This window comes from Ambystoma mexicanum, chromosome 5p, assembly GCF_040938575.1.
Source record: "Ambystoma mexicanum isolate Mex_15411 chromosome 5p, UKY_AmexF1_1, whole genome shotgun sequence".
Lineage (NCBI taxonomy): Eukaryota > Metazoa > Chordata > Amphibia > Caudata > Ambystomatidae > Ambystoma > Ambystoma mexicanum.
Window position 1 is genome coordinate 236,301,941 of NC_090930.1, and position 22,171 is coordinate 236,324,111.

Below are 22,171 nucleotides of genomic sequence, written 5' to 3' on the forward strand. Positions count from 1 at the left end.
TGCGTGGAAAATCTGGACTTTGCGTGCCAATCTGTGCGCAAATCCCTGTTCGTCGATTCATGGAACCGACTGCACAGGATTTTTTCAAGACTTGCGTGGAGTTGGCATAGGCCCGGCACATCTGTGCGAGTGGTCGAGCTCCTTGTGTGAGACCCCAAGCAGAGTGTGGGCCGGGCCTACGCAGCAATCAAATAGGGGGAGGAACATGCAGAATGAGGAAGAACACGTGAAAATGTGGGCGTGTTGAGGGACGGGCCACGGCTAAGCAATCATACGCCCATTCCAATGCAAAATCAACTGTATTCATGGATTTCAATGCAAAGCGGTGCGTTGAGAAAAACACATGCAAACCCTGTGTTCCATTTGCCACATGTTAGCAGGCGTAAACTACAATGTGTTTTACAATGTGTCTAGGAACCAATGCGGATAAAGCACGCAATGCACACTAAAGCAAAGTTTACAGCCACGATGAAACCTGAAATAGTAGCAGCTATCGTGCATGGACACCACAGGAGGAGGAGGATGCCCAGGGCCCAGAACTTCACACTGCAAACCATGCACCATGCGGTTTGGGATGGCAGATAACCAGGTATATGCCAGGTACAGGCCCCCCATTTAATCTTAGAACTCGTCAGGGAGTGGAAAGATGGCTTAGCATCTCCCATCATCTGCTCCCAGGCCCCTACTGCCCTAGAAAAAGTGCACTCCATGCAGCTGGGTCCTTCCAGTGAACCACTGTAATTGTTGGGAGGATATCACAGTCCACCCAATGCCGCTTTCTACACCAGGTATTGTCATGCATAACAGCATAAACATGTGTGCGCAGGCACATATATATGCCCAGAACAGTGGTGGAAAGGCAGACAGTGATCTAGGAATGTTATGCAGTAGCACACTTCCCCTGTGCACAGGGTGCAATTGACTGATCACATATTGCGCTACTGCCACCCTGAATGATTGTCAGGTGTATTGACCCACGTTTGAGTCATTAAGCTGCAACATTTGGTGCTGTGGGCTTAGAAAATCCAAGATGGCCAAAAAGCCCACGTGTGCGCCAGAATCCAGGAGAACCGCGCAGTTTGTGCCAAAGGAAAAACAGCAGTGCCTGTTAGCTTAAAAAGCCCTTTGAAATCACCTTGGTTTATCTGAATGCAAGCTAAAAATGCCTATGTCAAACATTGCAGGATATTCAAAAATCTCACTGAACACCAGCAGACATTTGGCAGAAGAAAGTTTTGTATGCATACAAAATCTGGAAAGAAAAAAGCCCAAAACAATGTTCATAACAAAACTGGCTGAGCTGTGGAGGTCAGCAGCTTAAGTTAAACTGAACTGAAAACCACTAAAATCGAAATGTTTAAATTAAATGAGGGACCTACTTTTGAGTGTCACATAGTTTGTAACTGTTGAAATGTCATAGTTTTGAACTTAAAATCAGCACTCTAGCTGCATGTGTAAAAATTGTCAGTTTGAATTGAATGTAGAAAACTGGGAACAAAAAGTGACAAAATTAGCTGAAACCTGGCTTAATGAAACAGGATTCTGCCTGACAACTACCCCCGACAGGAGTTGAAATTGGATCAACAGCTGTGTTCCCAGGCCTGGCTGCATTTTGCTGCCCCCACAAAAAGTAGGTGACACCTCTCTGATTGAATTAGCTGGGGACTGCAGGAAACTGAACAATGGACCCAGGCAAATGTTATATTGGGGGGCAGTAAAGTGGCTTCCTCTTGGGAGAAGTGGGAGGAGAAGTGCCTGTGAGAGCCAGCTGAGCTTGGGGGAAGTGGATAAACCAGTTCTTCCACCATGTGATGTGGGAAGCCACACCCCTTTTTGACCAGGGCATAAGTTAAAAAGATAGATAACTCATAGTGCGGACTGGTCAAAATTATAAAAGTAATATCAGTATTCTTGTGATTTTTCTGTGCACGTTTTAAGAGGCGTTAGGACCCTGTGGTGTATTCTGGGGGTTGCTAACGAAAAATAGGGTCTTACTCCAAATGTCTGCATGTTAAAAATCTGACACTTCATCAATTAATGTCCATACTCCTTGCGCACATGTGTGTAAATTTTTGGTAAATGTCCGATATTGGTAAACCAGTCAAAAAGCACAAAATGTTGTCATTTTTGAATGCAAGCCCCCAGGAAGATCAGAGGCGGAAGAAGCATGGACCATAAGGAATATATAATGTGTACATGTAATTCAACAAATTGTGTATCTGGGAAATATGTATTTGAATCAAATATAGATTTGTGGCCAAATTGACCAGGGGAGGATCTTCTGACCCATAAACAGACCTCATCACGATGACAATCCATTTCCTTCCCCCAATCATGGGAGAGGGGAGAATTGGGCCAATGACAAGTAGAGAGGGGCAGGCTCAGTTATGCCACGCACACACCCACTTCCAAAACACATAAAAAGAGACTGCTGGGACAGGTAGAAAGATTCAATTCCATTTTCTGCGGGATGCTCTGCCGGGAGACTCCAGACTTCACATCCATCAATCTCCAAAGACCAGAACTTTACTTCAGAACTTAAAGCAAGGGCCTAAACCCACAAACTGAGAACTCTTCTCAGCAGGCCTCAGCATCCTTAAAATCATGTGCAAACTATTCCACAGCCGGGCGAGCTGTTTGAATTCTGTGCCAAGAACTTTTGCCGGAACCGCAGACCAGACCCAGACCGCTGTGAGCAGAACCAGAGATCCGATCGCTGTGAGCAGAACCGGTGCCTGATTGACCCGCCGAGCAGAGGGAATTGCCGCTGGACGTGTTGACCAGATCCGTGACGAGGCCTATTTCAAATTTATATTGTGAGTTCCTAGCAGAACTGTGCAGAACCAATCTCTTAGTTAAATTAATCTAATCCAAACTATTTTAACCTAAGTAGAACTGCCTCCTAGTAATCCTGTCATCTGCCATTCTAAAGCTGCGAGCTGTCATCTGTCATTCTAAAGCTGCAAACTGTCACCTTTCATTTTGAGTTTTACTTTAAATCCGAAAATCTACCTTCTAGGCTTTCCAACGATTTGCGATTTGGCTCAATTTCTTCACTTGTCAAAATAGCAGCTCCATTCTTTCCTTTGTTAAAAATCCGTTTGCAACCTGGTAATAACTCATAGAGCATTGCTAAAGTGAGCCTGAACTAATACCAACAAGCATCTCTCACTCACCCTGAATCTCCTGCAGGGAATTAAATTCAATTTTAGCATCTTTTCACTTCATTGCCACCACATTTCAAAGTAATTCGCCTGTGTTTAAAACTCATACCTGTTTTCTCTAAGCTTGCTGGGGGAACTGGAACTGTGTGTTGCATTATCAAGTGTGATTTGTTGGGATTCTTGAAGACTGTGTGCTCTCCTTCCATCTCTTACATTGCATAGGGGGGGAGTGAATTGTCAAGGAAAAGTGACTACATTGTCTTTTGTTGAAGCCATATCAAGTTATTTTCTGTACTGCATTTCATTCATCATTGCGTTTCCTTGAACCATATAAAGCATTCTTTCCCACCTTATTCTTCTGTTCCTATTCATAAGTTACCTCTTGCTGATTACTGCTCATATTCCCAAGTGTAATATCCATTATCAATTTATTTATAGAAGTGTAATATATATATATAAACCTTTTAAATTTGCAAAACAGATCTACTTCTTGGCTCAGTGGGGTCAGGGGGATTCTAAGAGGGGGGTGTTATACAAGGGTTGTCATCCAGGGTACTGAACTGGAAAAAAAAAAATACATCAATAAGGGTTTTTCTCAGCATCCCAGACTAGGCATTGACTTAGCTGTAGTGTTGATTGAATATTGTTTAACATGATGGAGCACATCTAGCGGATTTGTAAGCACTGGCACTCCATTAATGCACAGGTAGTGTGTGATGCCAATGGAATCATCATAGCAGTGTATCCCAATTTCCTGGGTAGCACACATGATAGCTACATCAAAAGCAACATGTTCACTAATTCCAATGTTAAGGATTTCAATCTGGCACACACCCAGGTCTCACCTAGCATGTAGTGTGCAATGAAATACTTATTTTATTTGTGTCTATAAGTTCAATATTCTGAATGATATACCACTCATATCAAAGGTAAATATTGATTTATTTATTTAACATTCAAATCACACATACGTTTTCATAGATATATATATGGGGCAGCAATCACCAAGCAGTGACAATACAATTCAGAAATAAGTAAAGCAATTGAATTCAATTATAATAATGCAGAATAGAAAACACAGGAAAAAGAACAGTTTTGGTTTGTGACCAGAGAGCGTTTAGGTTAACAGTTCCCCCTGCAAAGTACTGAAGGTACAAATGAGCAATCCTACACAGGTGTCAGTAATCAGCAGGTATTCAGGAATGAACGACAATGTCTAGAGTTCAAATACAACAAGAGAGAGAACTGTTTCTGGAATTTGACACTTTTGAAATGACAGGTGTAAATGGCTTTGTAAAATAATGCAAAATTAGCAAAATGCTTAAATGGAGAAAAATTCTTAGCGAAGCAACTCTAAACAAGTCCTAACACACCTGAGTTACAACATAAACAACAGTCCACACTATAGATCAGGATGGGAGTTGAGAAACACTTTGAATGGAAAAAGACACGTGTAAACTTTTGAAACTGCGAATTCATGGCAAAATTTCACTATGCAATCTTTGATAAAAACGGGTCAAATACACTGTTCCGCTATGTGGTTCTGGTTAGCTAAGGGTCTTAGGTATCAGTGAGAGTTGAAATTTCGTTTCTATCTTTAAAATCGAAGAAGTTATAGAGGTTTTAGTGAGAGGCATTTTAGCAAAATAGGCGTGAAAATGAAAACAGAAATTTGGTTTTAAAAATGACAGATTAGGTTTTTTTACACTATAATAATGACTAAGAAAAAGAGAATGCCACACATGAATCTTCACAGTTACGTGGCCAGCGTAACCCTTCATGTGGTGGATACTCAATTTCTTTCTGGTATCTACTTTAGTTACTCAAAATGGCTAATGACTTAGGGTATTGAAACACAGATGAGAGAAAAATCAGTGCAAGAATGGTTCTGAAGTTACTACGGTTCTGAATTTAAAGATGGGATGGGTTGAGATAGGATAAGACATTGCAAATATACTATCGGTCACTGTTCTTCCTATTAATACTTACAGTCTCTTGTAATTAAAATTGGACCGTCACGGTTCTGGTCATGGATCGGGTCAGCTCTACCGGCAGCAGGGCACTTCTGGAGGGATTGGATCAGCGGTGCGGTTCTGGTCAAATTTAAACTGCACCTCAGACTGGATTTGGATGGGACCTTCTGGTCACTGGACACGGCAGATCACAGGATGCAAGTTTCATCGGGCAAACCTTAAGTGTAGCAAGCCAGACTGAATCTGAATTATTCTTTTAAGTTTTCAGATGGTTGAGTTCAGCAATGCTAAGGCCTGGATTCTGCAAAGAAATCTGAAGTCAGCAGCAAGATGAAGAGTTCTGGACAAGATGAAGAAGTCAGAAACAAGACGCTGCACATAAATCTGGCTGTGTTCTGGAAGCAGTGTGTCCTATGTGTTGTGAAGTTCCTATATTTATACTATCAAATGACATCACCAAGTTTATGGTGTGAGCAGAATTTCAAAACACACCCCCACGGCTGTGAGTGGCCACATGTACTTGCCTTGTTTTGGTTGGCAGTCAGAACAGAGCTGTCATCTTTATATTTAGGAACTCCCACATTGATTTTGACCAAAACTTAACTTTTGCTTAAACGCACATTTCTAAAATGATGTTCCCTAATAAAATTGGACATATACATTTCAGATATGATGGGCTATATTCACATTCAATCCCCATTTCTGTAAGAGCTGTCTTTCTCATTCTATAGACTTTTCTCAATTTTAATCATAACAATTTTGGATTAATAATTTCTAATTTGGTACATCTTTGGGCGCTTATCAGTGTATCATGTACATACAATTTTAGGCTTGCAACAATAAAAGATCTGCTACAATAAGATTTTTTCATAACTTTGGTTCCTTAAGTGGTGCAGGTTTCATCAATGTCTTCAAAGCAAAAGCCTAACATTAGGTTAACATCTACCAATTTTCAGACTTATCCTTATTCCTGTTGCACAGTTAAAGAGTTTCACATTTAATCACAAATAAAGGTTTAAACATCAAAAAGTTCCAGCAGTTTTTTTTCTCTCCTTTCAACAAACAACAGCTGTCAGATACCTTTGATCCGGGTGGGGTGTAGAGGGAAGCATCCTGTCCCTCCCTACCAGAACCTGTCCTTTGTTCTTGGCTCAGCCACAAGATAAATATTTAATGAAATCTATTGTGCTCCATATGCGAAAACCATTAAAGCTTCCTGTATCAAGGGAGTGCCAACTGAAGTGTCAAGCTTTCCCAGGCTAGGCACTGTCTAATCAGAATTTAGCAGTTACTTCCACTGGGTTACTGTAAGATTCACCGCAATCTTTTATTTAAAAGATCTAAAATGAACAGAGTGTATAATATATTTTGCCATTTTAAATCAATTAAGCCCTTCACAGAAAAATGCTTTAAACAGGCATATTTTGCACTTCTTCAGGAAAAAGAAACAATTTTAAACTGGGTTTGACAGCTAATTTTCTTAAGTAGCTGTCAGACAGTGAGACCTGGATTCCTCTGACTGCACTAGATGATCCGGGGTTCCAGCACACTTTTCATTTTCAATAATTCACTGGTAAAATGCCTGAATTTAGCACCAAAACAGCACTTTGAAAGATGCCATCATTGGAAAGCTGTATTTAAAGGCATTTTCGGATTTTAGCCCACTTCTGTGTCCTTTGACATCATGTGTCAAGTAACAGCACCCACTGACATTCTTCTGCAGGGAGTTCTGTTTTGACCTCAACTTTGTCTGTGTATCTGGCAAGGTATGCAGCCTTTTGTGATTTATGAACCATGCAATGTTTTTCAAATTTGGGGCGCACAGGGGTTAGTGCATCATTTTTGGCAGTTTTCCTTCCCCCATTGGCAAAGGGGTATAGTAGGGCGCATTGGCTTGGGTTGAAATATCCCACACCAATCAGCCACTCTAAATACTATTGTACACCTGTGGGGCACCATGCAGTACAGGCTAAAACCTGTCCATGTTGAAGTGCGCGTGAAAGCAGAAGTGCAAGATTCGACATGTTACAGACATACTGTGAAGAGGGAGACTCAGCACCCCTTATCAAAGTCTGAGCCAAGTTGTATGTGAGAAAAAGAGGTTTATACACCCCAAGGACCTTATTCACAGAAGGTCCAAATAATGGTGCTATTCTACAGGGAAATGCTCTGTGAATCATGCACCCATTCTGTATGGCTGAGCAAAAATCACCTACACAGTCATAGCAACTTGAACCAACAGTGTCTATGTAGTACACCCAAAAGCACACATCACAAGCAACAAAGTCCCTGACCACCGTCATATGGACAACAACTGTTGTGCATGTAGACACCAAAATACACACATGAGACCAAAATTAGGAAGGCATAGTACCAAATGGATGCAAAAACAAAGACGTGCGAGGACAACAATAAACAGGTTCAGTGGCCAATCCATTCCCTGACAAAAACTATGCTCACAATATTCAGTCACACCAAAGCGGTCATGTCGATGCAAACAAATGTAAGTGCACTGCATGAAATATGCACATCACACCTTATCCCTTGTGTGCCTGCACCAGCTGCACTGTGCAATCCATTGATGTCCCCCTCTGTCAGCCTGGAAACCACCAAACCATGACGCTGTGTCCTGTAGACAACTTCACCTTCAATCGCAGCAACCATATTCACATGCAAAATGCCTCTGTAGAGAAAGACAAAACAATGTGTGGGCAGGCAACACATCCATGCACCCAAACATACAGCACATGTGCCCCCCAGAGTGAAATGCAAACAATAACTCACCAGCCAACCATCACCATGCGTCCCGGTACCCATGCAGCAAGATCCACCCACTTCATGCCAATGCAACATGAACACCCCACAAAGTAACACCTTACCCACCCACAGCACCTACACCACCTTACCCCCCAAGTGCCATGCGGTGAAGGACCATGTAACACTTACCCATTATCATGCTTATGGGACATTCTGAACACTCACATCTGGACACAGTCATTATGACACTGAGAGGACCCCAAAAAGAGACAACTGTGAGGATGGGAAACCAGGATCACTGTGTAAGTACTCCCAATGCCACAATATGGCATCCCCTCATTAACCTGACACTGGGACAGTCAAGTAAACACTTTCAGGGGAGCCGATGATGCAAAGTCCAAGAAGATGTGATTAAACAATATCATAGATTGCACATAAGACAGGACCTTGAACAAGGTAGCACTTTACCGAGGCAGTTGTCACACTGGAAAGCAGGGCACTGCGGCCACCTGCATGAAACACACAAGCAGACATGAGAAAACAGTGAGGAACAGAGGCCAAGGATAAACACACACAAAAGGGAGCAGGCAACAGGAAAGTCAAAGGTTAGACAGACTTCACTGGGACTGGATTTAATTGGGTCAAATGTGCTTTGAACTGAAGGGAGCATTGAGATACACTCAGCAGCTGTCAATAGGCCTCAGAAAATGTGATCCTGTACCGTACACGGTACATGTTCACTATGGCAACCAAAAACTCCTGGACAATGGTGTGAGCCTGGAGTCTGTGGAGAACATGTAATCCCATGAATGGCAAGCAATGCTGTTATCCTTGTGTATTTGTCTTGGGACAGCACCCCCAGAATGGGAAGAAGGACCAAGATTGGACTGCCTGCATGGGGAGACATGAATATTGAAAAAACATTGTATGGGATGCTATGTGGCAGGCAAGACACCTGTGAAACGTGCAAGGAGACACCACCACAACTGTCACCATGTGTGACAGCACAAAAACAGCCAGGCCTGTCAACCTCATTATCACTCAACAAAAAAGTCCCTACAGTGACATCCCCCTCACAAGTAGGAACCCACAACCTGTGCCACCCTGATTGTCTTGAGAAAAAAGCATTCATAGACACACCAGTTTACCATCACCATGTGTCAGATGCACTACGAGGCTGGACCTGTTCACCTCAATACAAGTAAAAGAAAAGCAATCCCACACAGTGCCAGACTCATGCCACAAATCACCACACAGGTGACACCCTGAGTACCCTTCAATTACCTGCACAGGGCATCCAACTGGCTTGCATCCACTGCATCCCACCTGGAAAAACATTTTCAAATCGCAAAGACATGCTTTGCAACAACATAAAGATACTGGACATCCATGCAACTTGTAAAGACGGGGAAAACACTATTCACAAGTCAGGTTGATAGTGGTAGTTTATTTTGAAAGTTCCATACAGCATACCCCAAGCACTGTTAACCACTGCCTTGGTGTTTACCAACTTCTATTTCCAAACATAACATTCCCTGCTAGAGCATCCTGCTGCATTCCACTGGGGGGTTCCATTGGAACACAGCAGCTGCATCCAGAGCTAGGCACAATACAACACATCTCCCTCTCTCAATTATAAAAACAATTGGAATTATATAACAAAATATTCCAACATCACCTATGTACAAAGACATTTGAAAACACTTCTCAAAACAGCACAATATGTACATATAATATGTTGTCTGCAGGGATGCCCCAAACTGCGGAAATAATTCACACACTCTTAATCTGTGCCACTCTCAACAAATTCCACACCTGACCTCCATGCACCCTCACAGCTCCCTTCATCACTTCCATCGCCTGTATCGGATCAGAATACAGTAAGTCCCCTTTTCTTCTAACAACACCTTTTTATGAAAACCCAGTCACCTATTGATACATTTATAGCCCTCCTCCCTGATTTTTCATTCACCTATTGACCCATTCAAGTTTCTTCTTATCCATTCTTGACCTTGAGTCTTCCACAACACAGTCAGTGTCACACGCTCTACCCAACCACGGAGGTGACACCTTGGTGTTGGGTTACCTTCCTCTCATTAATTCAAAAGAGTTCACACCCGTGGATGCAGGGTTCCAATCGCAAAGCGTATAACCAATTCCTCACTGCAAACTTTTTGTCTCTCCCACATGCACCCGCCATCCTCTCAACCTCCATCACACAGCGGTTTAGTATCTCCACCAGACCATTTGCTTCAGGATGATAGACTGCCATTGTATTGTGCTTCACGCCACACCGTTTGAGATATTCTTCAAAGCATACTCCTACACATTGCCTACCATTATCCGTTAAAATTGAACTGGGCAATCCCTCTCTTTCAAACACATTCTGTAAAAACTCCACCATTGCTGAAGCTGTAATATCCTGCACAATTTAAATTCAGTCCAACCTGAAAACAGATCCACAACAATTGCAATGAAGTTACCAAGACCACCAGCTACATCAACAGTACGTAGAATACACAAAGCCAAATCACACCACACTTTCTCCAGTACATCTACCTTCATCATTGGTTGCTGATGGGCCACAACACTCTTACCTGAACTTTCACAATCATGGCACTTTCCCAACATCCTCTCTACATCTCGGTCAAACCCTTGCCACCAGTACTTATTTCTCAACACAGCCTTGGTTTTTGTGACTCTGATGTGTCTTCTCATGGGCAATCTCCACCAACCTCTTCTTCAAGTTCCTTGGCACTGCAGCCCTATCTCACCTGTCTAAAATGCCACTCTTGACACTCAATTCAGATCTCCCTTCCCATGAACTTTTCTCCTCCCCATCAAGTAATCTCTTCCCTGTCCAGCCATCATTGACAAAATGCATAACTCTCCTGAGTGCCTCCTCCTCCCTCAAGGCACTTAACCACACTCCACACGTCACAACACCATCATGCATCATACGGTGCATCACTTACCTGCAGAGGGTACCCACCTGGCTTGCATCCACTGCATCCCACCTGGAAAGACATTTTCAAATCGCAAAGACGTGCATCGCAACAACATAAAGATACTGGACGTCCATGACAACTCATGTAGAGAACAAGAAAATAGACATGGACCACTCAGCGTCAAAGGATGACAGAGTGCAAGAGGGAGACATGAAACATAGTGACAATTGCCTAGCAGTGAAGTGGAGCGCGCGTAAGAGCGAGAGAGGGACATGTGAAAAGCACTGCAGGCAGGAGACTGGCTAGAGCATAGATGAGGATGGATATGTCTCACATCACAGTAGGTGAGGGCAGAAAGCAGTTGTCCAACTGAGGAAGACAGAGTCATGAACACCTTTTGTAAAGACTGGAGGGGGGTGTCTGTACTCCGGCTCTCTATATGGTGGAGGAGAGGCACAGAACCCCAGACAAGATTCTCTAATGTTGGTAACAATGGACAAGCAATCAGGGCCTAGCTTCTCAGGAGGTGGTGCAGGCTGGCTCTTAAGTACAGTGTAGTCTCCAATCACCCACAAATGAATGTCCACACACTGTATTAGTTAAAATACAGTCTTTATGTAATTAAGTTAAAGGTTATGTACACAATCACAATAACTCACTTTGTGCTCAGTAAATCTACAATGCCAAATATATACAGTTGTAAGTGGTACCACAATTATTACCAGATTTCATTAAAATGCATCAACTGTACTCTGGTTAAATGTCACACAAATCACTTAATAAAGGTAACCAACAATAGACATAGGAGGAAAGCAGTTGGTCAGAACAATTGGCAGAATACTGGCCCCGTTACCTAGACACAGCTCTGTGTGGAGATCCCCCCACCTGGGCAACCTCTAAAGTAAAGATATATCACAAGCCCAGTCCATATATTGTTCTATAAGTCTTATTTCCTTCTATAATGCTTCTACCACCCAAATGTACCTGGAATAGCATTGTTTGACAACAAGTCATCGACAAATCCTTCTTGAGTGGCTCCCTTTAAAGCAGGAGCCATGGATCGTCGAGATGCCTCAAAGAAAGTGAACTCAGCATCGAGGCGGCAGCTTCGGTCCCAGCGGTGCTCGCCGATGACAGAGCGAAGACGTCCTGCAAGGAAGAGGCGTGCAGGTCACCTCGATGTCGATAGTTCAGGACCGCAAAGAGTTTGTGAAAAACTGTGGCCCAGCAAGGGCGTTGAGTCGTCCGACGTCTATACTGTCATTGGGTGGTAGGAAACCCACCGGCGGATGCTCCTCGCTGCATCAACAAACTTGTCTTCTCCGGTGGGATAAGGCATGCGGTGGTGCGGACGAGCGCGTCCGTGAATCAAAAAGTCTTAGGCAAAGGAGCGTGCGGCTCTGGTTTTCAATGGCACACCATCAAGCGATCCCCACTTCTGGGCAACACGGCTTCGACGGGCCTCCAGCGGTTACATCAGCCCTGTGAACCCTGGTCGACGACGGTGGACGGAATGTCCGGTACTCATCGACGGCCCCATATCCGGTCGGCAGCCTGTCAAGGGTCTGACTTCCAGGGAGCTTTGACAAAGGTTAGCGAGTAACGATGGACCCACAGAGCACGGGAAGAGGACGCCTAACCAGGTCCTCTCTTGGATCAGTCTCGACGGCTTTCAGCTTTCAGATTTCGGTGAAAGTAGACAGCAGGCAACATTCTTCTGCAGGCTCAGCTTCGAGATTAAGCTTTAGTTTCAACTTTAGCCTATGAACGATTTCTAGCAGTGAGAGGCCCCCAGATATACTAGTTGATCTCCCATTCATTCTTCTGGGTCACACTCAGGCAACCAATCACTCAGAAGGGCATTTAGCAGTCAGTCAGCCAATCAGGCATACAGTGCATTCAGGCCATTCTCCTCCATCTCAGACACTCACAACAAGGAATGTGTATTGGGACAAGTACTCAGACATTCAACAATACACACGGCATTCATACCAGTTTCAGGCAGGGCTGTCTCAGTCATTGTGACAAATACCAGAAACCAGACACCCACAACAAGAAGTGCACATTGGTCACACACTCCATTCACCCAGGTCCCACCCACAGGGTGCACCCACAACATACAGTCACTGGGAAGGCTCCAGCCAGTTTGGCCTGGACTTCACAACAGCACCATATATGGAACTTCCACCCAACAGCCGGTCAGGGGAAAGGGACAGAATCAGGGCTTCCCAGGACTTTGGGAAAACAAGGTAACAGGCAATAGAAAGCAAGAGGCCACAGGGGCCATCTTGTTTTCTATCATGAATCAACTTATTCCACTGGCAGGGCCTGGGAATCTCAAAATGGAGGATAGTTAGAGCACCTGTCAAATTAAGCATGGAGCTGCCACCAGCCCATACCCTGCTCTGTGGGCCACACACAGGTGCCCAAAAACATACACTAGGGGCACCGGATTTTACCCCAACCCATGGGTGCCATAAGGGTATCCCATGGGCCTGTACACCAAACCAAAAACAGGAAGAGCTGCACTGCCAGGAGTCCCACATGGACTCCTGGGCAGAAAACAATACAGAACACAAATGACAAAGGACTACAGGACAAGGACAGGAAGGCCCTGTCCCTCCAATGTATTTCCAGCATTACAGTCGCCCCCTCCAGACTGAGGTTAGGGTACCTAATCTCTCACAAGATAGACACCCTCATCCAGACGGTCAACATACCTTCTGGAAAGGCCATCTGCATTATTGTGACTCTTCCCTGGTCTATGCTCTATGGTGAAGTCTAGCCCTTGCAGGCTAATGGACCACCTGAGCAGTTTCAGGTTCTCACCCTTCATCTGCATAAACCACTTCAGGGGCTTATGATCTGTTTGGACCTTGAATGTAGACCCTGTAAGGTAGGGCCTAAAATGCCTAAGGCTCCAAACTATACTGAAACAATAATTTTCAACGGTAGCCCACCTAAGTTCTCTACCCTTGAGTTGTTTACTGATGAATATGATCGGGTGTTCCCTCCCTTTGTCATCTAACTGGGATAAAACAGCTCCCATTCCGGTGTCGCAGGCATCCGCCTGGACGATAAAGGGTTTGCTGAAGTCAGGCGCACACAACACAGGTGCCCAACACAGACTTTTGTTTAAAGCCTCAAAGGCCCTCTGACAGTCATCAGTCCAATGAACCATCCTAGGCTATTTGGGTGAAGTCAGAGCAGTCAGTGGTGCAGCTATGGTCCATAGCCCATCATGAAATAGCGATAATACCCATTGAGGCCCAAAAAGGCCTCACCTGGGTTTGAGTAGTGGGAGTCTCCCAGTCCTTTACATCCTGTACTTTACTGGGGAGAGGTTGGATTTGACCCCCTCCTATCTCATGACCAAGATAAGTGACTTTCCCCAGAGCTATCTGAAACTTGGTGGCCTTGATAGTGAGTTTAGCCCTTTTCAAGGCCTGCAACACCTTATCCAGATGTTTCAAATGCTCTTCTCAGGTGGAACTGTAGACAGCAATGTCGTCTAAGTAGGCCACACAAAAGGCTTCCAGCCCACTAAGCACATGCTTGACCAATCTGTGGAACGAGGCAGGGGCATTCTTTAACCAAAAGGCGTGACCCTAAACTGGTACAGTCCCTCAGGTGTTGAGAATGACGTCTTTTCCTTGGCATGGCCCGTCAGAGCTATTTGCCAATAGCCTGAGGTAAGGTCAAAGGTGCTCACAAATTTGGAACTTGCCTTGGGGACAAGGAACACGGGACTGGACCATTGACTGGTTGAGGGTTCAATAACACCCAGATCCAACATCTAGGCGACCTCAGCCTGGATGTGGTTCTTGACGGTATCTGACATACGGTAGCACCTGCTTTTGACAGGCACACTGTCACCAGTGTCAATTTCATGCCTACACCACGGTGTAAGGCCTGGCGTCAGTGAAAACAGAGAGGCATACTGTTGGAGCAAAGCCCTGCAGGCCCTCTGTTGCTCTGTTGTCAAATCCGGAGAGAGATGTACTCCCTCCACTGAGCCATCCAGAGGGTTGCTATGCAGCAACTCAGGAAGGGGCTCACTCTCATCCTCTTCTTGCTCTGAAGCTAGCAAGAGACATGAGAGTTCTGCTCACCTGTGGAAAGGCTTGAGCATGTTAACATGGAATACCTGAGGGGCTAACCCAGGGACTCCCATGCAAACCAGATAATTAACCATGCCCATCTTGGAGATGATCCTGAAGGGTCCAGTCCACTTTTCTGCCAAAGCGCTAGGCTTGGTAGGCTCCATCACAAGGATGTCCTGCCCTGGAGTCCAATCCACTTGTGAGGCTTTAAGGTCATGCCAGTACTTGTTCAATTCCTAGCTGGCCTTGAGATTTGCTGTTGCTTGACCCATCATCTGTGTCATCCTCCGTCTGAGTCCTAACACATAGTCCCCCACTTGCTCGGTGGGACCTGCAGGGGTGGCCTCCAAACCTTCGCTGATCAAGGCAAGGGGCCCCCTCACGGGATGTCTAAAGAGTAACTCAAAGGTGCTGAAACCAACACCCTCTTGAGGTACCTCTCTGTAAGAGAACAGCAAGCATAGCAGGAGGAGATCCCATTTCCTCCTTAGGGGCTCTTCCAAAGCACCTAGCATGCCCTTGAGAGCTTTATTAAATTTCTCAATCAGACCATTGGTCTGGGGATGCTAAGAGGTGGAGAACTTGTAGTTTACCCCGCACTCTTAACACATGGTTTTCATATAACTAGACATGAAGTTGGATCCTTTGTCTGAGGCAACCTCCTTAGGGAATCCAACACGGGTGAAAATTCACAGGAGAGCCCTGGCAACCACCTTGACAGTAACAGACCAAAGGGGTATAGCCGCAGGGTATCTGGTGGCAATATCAACCAAGACCAGGATGAAATGATGTCCACCTGAAGTGGGAGGGTCAAGGGGACCAACAATGTTGATGCCTACTCTCTAAAACTTTGTGCCAACCACTGGCAATGGCGGCAGTGGGGCAATGACATTGCCTCCAGTCTTGCCGGACAACTGACAAGTTGGGCAGGTCCTGCAGTGGGACTCCACTTCTACTCCCATCCGAGGCCTGTAGACATGGGCAGAGAACCTCTGCTTAGTCTTCTTGGTACCAAGATGACCAGCTAAGGGCACCTCATGCACTAACTGCAGTAGGAAGGGCCTGTAAACCTGGGGTACCACCAACCTCTTGAGGGCACCAGGTTCAGGCTTAGTGGGCTCACTAACAAGGAGCCCACCCTCCCAATAGTTCCAGAATGTCCTAGGCACTTCTCCTTGTGCCTGGGACAGGGCCTGTTTCCTCAGACCTTCAAGAGAGTGGCACTCTCTCAGTCCCTTACAGACGTCTGCCCGGGAGGTCCCCCTTCAGCCAACAGGCATTGAAGGTCGGAGTGCTCCTCCGGGTTGAGAACCTCTCCCACAGGAGGGTCTTCTGCCTCTTCTCCCACAGGAGTTGAGTTTGGGTTTTCCACTGGACCCAGTCCGTCTGGAGCATGGATCCCAATGGGTGCTGTAGGAACAGCAGGAAGAGAAGGAGCCCCCTTCCCAGAGGTGGCCTTCTTGTTCTTTCATCTTCTTGCTTCAAGCCTCGCCTTTGGCTCGGGTACCTGACTCACAGCCAGACCCTGTGTCACCTGTGACCTAGTGACTGCAGCAGCAGTCCTGGGGAGACCCTCCAAGAACAACCCAAACTCTACTAGATCATTTCCTAAAATAATGTTAGCAGGGACATTGTCCTGAACAAGAACAGGAAGCTTGGCTGTCTTGTCTCCAATCATGAGTGTGACTAAGGCTACAGGCGATAATTTAGGAGGCCCACCAGCTAACCTGGTGGTTCTCAGAGGAACACCTACATAGTCCTCTCGCTTGAGCAGGGTCCCGTCCACCACTGTCATGCTTGCCACAGTGTCTCTCAAACCAGTGGAAGACTGCCCATTCAAGAGGACACTTCTCAAAAACCTACGGGTGTTCTGTGGGATAGTCACCAGTACTTCCGCGTACTGGTCCCAGGCCCAAGGGACACTAAGGAAATCTCTACAGGAGCACCAAATGTGATTCCTGTAGAGGAGGGGAGAACAGTGGCCCCCACCTCAGACATGGGGTAAGGGTAGCTCAGGCTGACAGCCTGTACTCCAAGTGCCTTACCTCTACACTCCCAACAAGCGCCAGGGATGCAGGATACAGTACCACTGGAACCACTGGGAGCCTGCTCTGCCGCAGGTGGACCACTACTCTTATTCCCACCGACAGATGACTTATCCCACTAGATTTCTGGGTCTTAGGAAAGGAAGGTTTTGGTTTACCCGACTGTGATTTGTTTTGGGACTCCTCAGCTTTCTGAGAGGTTCCCTTTTCTTGGTCCTTGACCTTCCCGCTGGAGTCCTTAGGGAACACCCAGTGGGAGACTCACTTGTTAGCCAACCGAGCCAGCTTAAAGAGATCCAAAATGTTCTGGTCAGCAACATACTGACGCATCTCTGGTGAACAGGCTTCTGAAAAATGCTCAAAAAACAAAAGTTGGGAAAATTCAACAAAAGTTTTCACCTTGTATCCACTGCATCATGTTCATTTGCGTAGCACTCACCCAGTCAACCCAATACACATTCTCTCGTTTCTTAAAATCCCTGAACCATTTAAGGTATTGGGTAGGTGTCTTGCCAAACTTGGCAATCACAGCAGACTTCATGCACTCATACTGACCCCTTTGTTCCACACTCAGCTTCAGAATACAGTCATATACAGTCTGAGGCACTCTGCTTAACAAACACTTAGCCCAATCTTTCTTATCAATATCATGAATTGCACAAGCCATTTCAAATGCTTCAATCCACTGGAGGATATCAGAACCCTCCACAAACACTCCAACCAAATCTTTCATAAACCTGGTGGCTGGGGACCTGCCACTCTCAACTGGTTTAGCTGAATTCTCGCTTTCTCTAACTGGATTCTTTGGTGCTCAGTGTGCCTATCTTTGAGTATCACTTGCTGTGCCAACTCCTCTTTCTTCAACTCAGTTTCCAACTTTTTGTATTGAAAGGCTAACTGTTCCCATTGTAGCTCCAATTTTAAAAGTTCAATGTTCAGGGCTTCCCCCTGAAGAGCAGTGCTGGGGTTTGGAACAGAGGCAGCAGGAATGGTGGCATTCCCAGAATCAGATTCAGCAACATCCCCAGGGGCAGAGTCCTCATTGGTTGCATCCCCCCTTCAAGAGTTTCACCATCAGTCTGGTAGTCCAACAGGGCAGCTATCAGCTCAGCCCTACACGTATCCACAAAGTCTAACTCCCTAGCTTCACAAGCACTCTGGAGAGCCTCTAAGCTCATCCTAGTCATTTCACCATTTGCAATAGACGACATTGCTTGTAATGCAGTTATCTTGTACACACCTAAACCTCAATTTAACAAAGTGCAGATACTTTGTAAGTGGCACGGTTATACACTGATTGTAAAAAACATAAGCATCCCACCGCTGCCACCAGTGTAAAGACTGGAGGGGATGTCTGTACTCATGTTCTCTATATGGTAGAGGAGAGGCACAGAGGACCCCAGCCAAGATTCTCTATTGTTGGTAGCAATGGATGAGCAATCAGGGCCTAGCTTCTCAGGAGGTGATGCAGGCTGTTTCTTAAGTACAGTGTAGTACCCAAGCCCCCACAAAGGAATGTCCACACACCGTATTAGTTAATACACAGTCTTTATATAATTAAGTTCAAGGTCATGTACACAATCACAATAACTCACTTTGTCTTCAGTAAATCTACAATTGCAAATATATACAGTTCTAAGTGGTACCACAATTATTAACAGATTTAATTCAAATACATCAACTGTACTCTGGTTAAATGTCACATAAATCACTTAATAAATGTAACCAACAATAGACATAGGAGGAAAGCAGTTGGTTAGAACAATTGGCAGAATACTGGCCCCGTTATCCAGACACAGCTCTGTGTGGAGTTCCCCCACCTGGGCAACCTATAAAATAAAGATATATCACAAGCCCAGTCCATATATTGTTCCATAAGTCTTATTTCCTTCTATAATGTTTCTACCACCCTAATGTACCTGGAATAGCAGTGTTTGACGACGAGTCATCGATGGATCATTCTTGAGCGGCTCCCTTTAAAGCAGGAGCCATGGATCATTGAGATCCCTCAAAGAAAGTGAACTCGGCGTTGAGGCAGCAGCTTCCCCCCCAGCTTTGTTTGTCTACGACAGAGCGAAGATGCTCTGCAATGAAGAGGCGTGCGGGGCACCTCAAAGTCGATAGTTTAGGACCGCAAAAAGTTTGTGAAAAACTGTGGCCCAGCAATGACGTTGAGTCATCCGGCATCTCTACGGTCGTTGGATGGCAGGCAACCCACCGGCAGATGCTCCTCGGCGTGTCGACTACCTGGCCTTCTCTGGCAGGATAAGGTGGGCGGCGGCGCGAACAAGTGCGTCCATGAATCAAAAGTTTTAGGCAAAGGAGCGTGAGGCTCCAGTCGTTGATGGCATGCCATCAATCGGTCCACGCTACTGGGCAACACAGCTTCGATGTCCCTCCAGCAGTTACAGCAGCCTTGCGAACCCTGGTCGACAACTGTGGATGGGATCTATGATGCTTATCTTCATTCTCCTCGGTGGTCCACATCTCTGGTCGGCAGCCTGTCGAGTATCTGACTTCCAGGGAGCTTTGGCAAAGGTTAGCAGTGCCCGATGGTCCCTCGGAGCACTGGAAGAGGGCACCTAAGCAGGTCCTCTCTTGGATCAGTCTTGACGGCTTTTGGCTTTCGGATTTTGGCAAAGCGAGACAGCAGTCAACCTTCTTCTTAAGGCTCGGCTTCGAGATTAGGCCTCAGTTTCAACTTCAGCTTCTGAACGATTTCTAGCAATGAGAGTCCCCCAGATATACTAGTTGATCTCCCATTCCTTCTGCTGGGTCACACTTAGGCGACCAATCACTCAGAAGGGCATTGAACAGTTAGTCAGCCAATCAGGCATACAGTGCATTCAGGCCATTCTCCTCCCTCTCAGACACTCACAACAAGGGATGTGTATTGGGACAAGTACCCAGCCATTCAACACTACAGACTCAATTCATACCAGTTTCAGGCAGGGCTGTCTCAGTCATTGTGTCAAACACTAGAAACCAGACTTCCACAACAAGAAGTGCATATTGGTCACACACTCCATTCACCCAGGTCGCACCCACAGTGTACCCACAACCTGCAGTCACTGGGAAGGCTCCAGCCAGTCTGGCCTGGACTTCACAACAACACCAATAATGGAACTTCCACCCAACAGCCAGTCAGGGGGAAGGGACAGAGTAAGGGTTTCCCAGGACTTTGGGAAAACAAGATAACAGGCAATAGAAAGCAAGAGCCACAGGGGCCATCTTGTTTCCTATCAGAAATCAACTTATTCCAATGGCAGTGCCAGGGTATCCCAAAATGGAGGATACTCAGAGCACCAGTCAAATTCAGCATGGAGCTGCCACCATCCCATACCCTGCTCTGTGGGTCACACACAGGTGTCCAAAAACATACACTAGGGGCACAGCAGGGAGCTGCCACCATCCCATACCCTGCTCTGAGGGTCACACACAGGTGTCCAAAAACATACTCTAGGGGCACAGGGTTGTACCCCCACTCATGGGTGCCATAAGGGTATCCCATGAGTCTGTACACCAAACCAAAAACAGGAAGAGCTGCATTGCCAGGAGTCCCACATGGACTCCTGGGCAGAAAACAATACAGAACACAAATGAAAAAGGACTACAGCACATGGACAAGGAGGCCCTGTCCCTCCAATGCATTTCCAGCATCATACCTTTGTAAGAAGCAGCCTGGCCATAGAGCCTGGAAGGAACAGAGATGAAAAGTACCACATGTAGTGGGCCATGAATGACAAAAGTGGGTGATGGAGAACGCTAGACTGGCAAAGAATGAGCACATGTAAAAGTTGAATCATCAGCTCTTCATCAGACAAACTAGTGGCAACACTCGCCACGGCATGCAAAGCAGAAAAAGACTCATGTAAAGAATTGACTACAACCATACACCCTACACCAACCAACATTCACCCCTGTTGCACACCACTGCAAATGGACCTCAGGAGAACATGCAGCTGTTCACTCATCCCCCCAACAGACCACACAGCCTGAGTGAGACTGTCCCACTAAGTGTGCATGGATTCCAGGGTGCACTCTCAACTAACCGTGGGAAGAACAGATGAAGACAAACTCTGGGGAGTGGATGATGCCTGGGCACACAATGTGCACACAAAATGGGCACTCACTGACAGTTCCAGATGGCATGAAAAAGGAATGGAAACCAAAACACATGCAGCACATCCTGGTGTAGATAACCAACAGAAACAAACACTGTACACAAAGTGACCTCATTGGGTAAAACAGAAGCAGTCTGTCCGGGGTACACATGCCCATATTTGTCAAAATTTACATGCATTAAGTGTGGCAAACCTGTCTTTTGGAGTCAATATATACAAATGGCCAGAATTGTGTTTCCAGAGACTTCGTCATGAAGCGGTGCAGTGGAGGATGATTTGACCGGTCAATCAACGTGTGTGGTACATGTGGAACAGTAGCAGGGCAGGGTAGGTCATGTAAGTGGAGAAGGGAGTGGTTTGGGAAGTGGCCTGGGTAGGAGTAGTGTGCGCAGGGAGTACACCTGCAGGACCTGGTAGGATACATTGGGCCAGGGGTAGTAGAAGGGTGGCAGTAAGGAGATTTCACCACAGTTAGTGAGGCAAGTGTTGGAGAACCATAATATACAGAGTGCAGATGCACAGAGAATGCATGCCATCAATTAGTACGAAAATCCAGAAAGAATGAAATATTGCCAAGTGTCAAACTGTGACAAGTGCTGCCCAACACTTTCGTTAATTGCGTCAATTCTGTAAGTCCATCCAACAAAACAATGCACCTACATACACGTGTAACTACACATACACACACATGCATGTGGACAGACACACATCTGGACAGACATTCACTGTGGCTCAAGATTTACCCCCCCAGTTAATATAAATGTGTCATGCATGTAAAGACCATGGCGACCAATAATACAGACCCAACTCGAGAGACGGTGCACATGTTTACCTGCTGACAGAGCTGGAATGATGTGATTTCCTCATCACCTCCATCGGGAATGGTACCTCCAAATTCCAAATAGAAGGAGGGCCAGTGCCTGGCAGAGGGCATGGGGACTTCGGACGTGAAAGAGTGCAGGGTGGAGCTCCTCATCAGTGAAGTTCTTCTTCCTCTGCTAGCCAGTGTCCTGTGCCGTGTGTTGGGATTGAGCCACTTCCTTCTGTGCAGGGAATC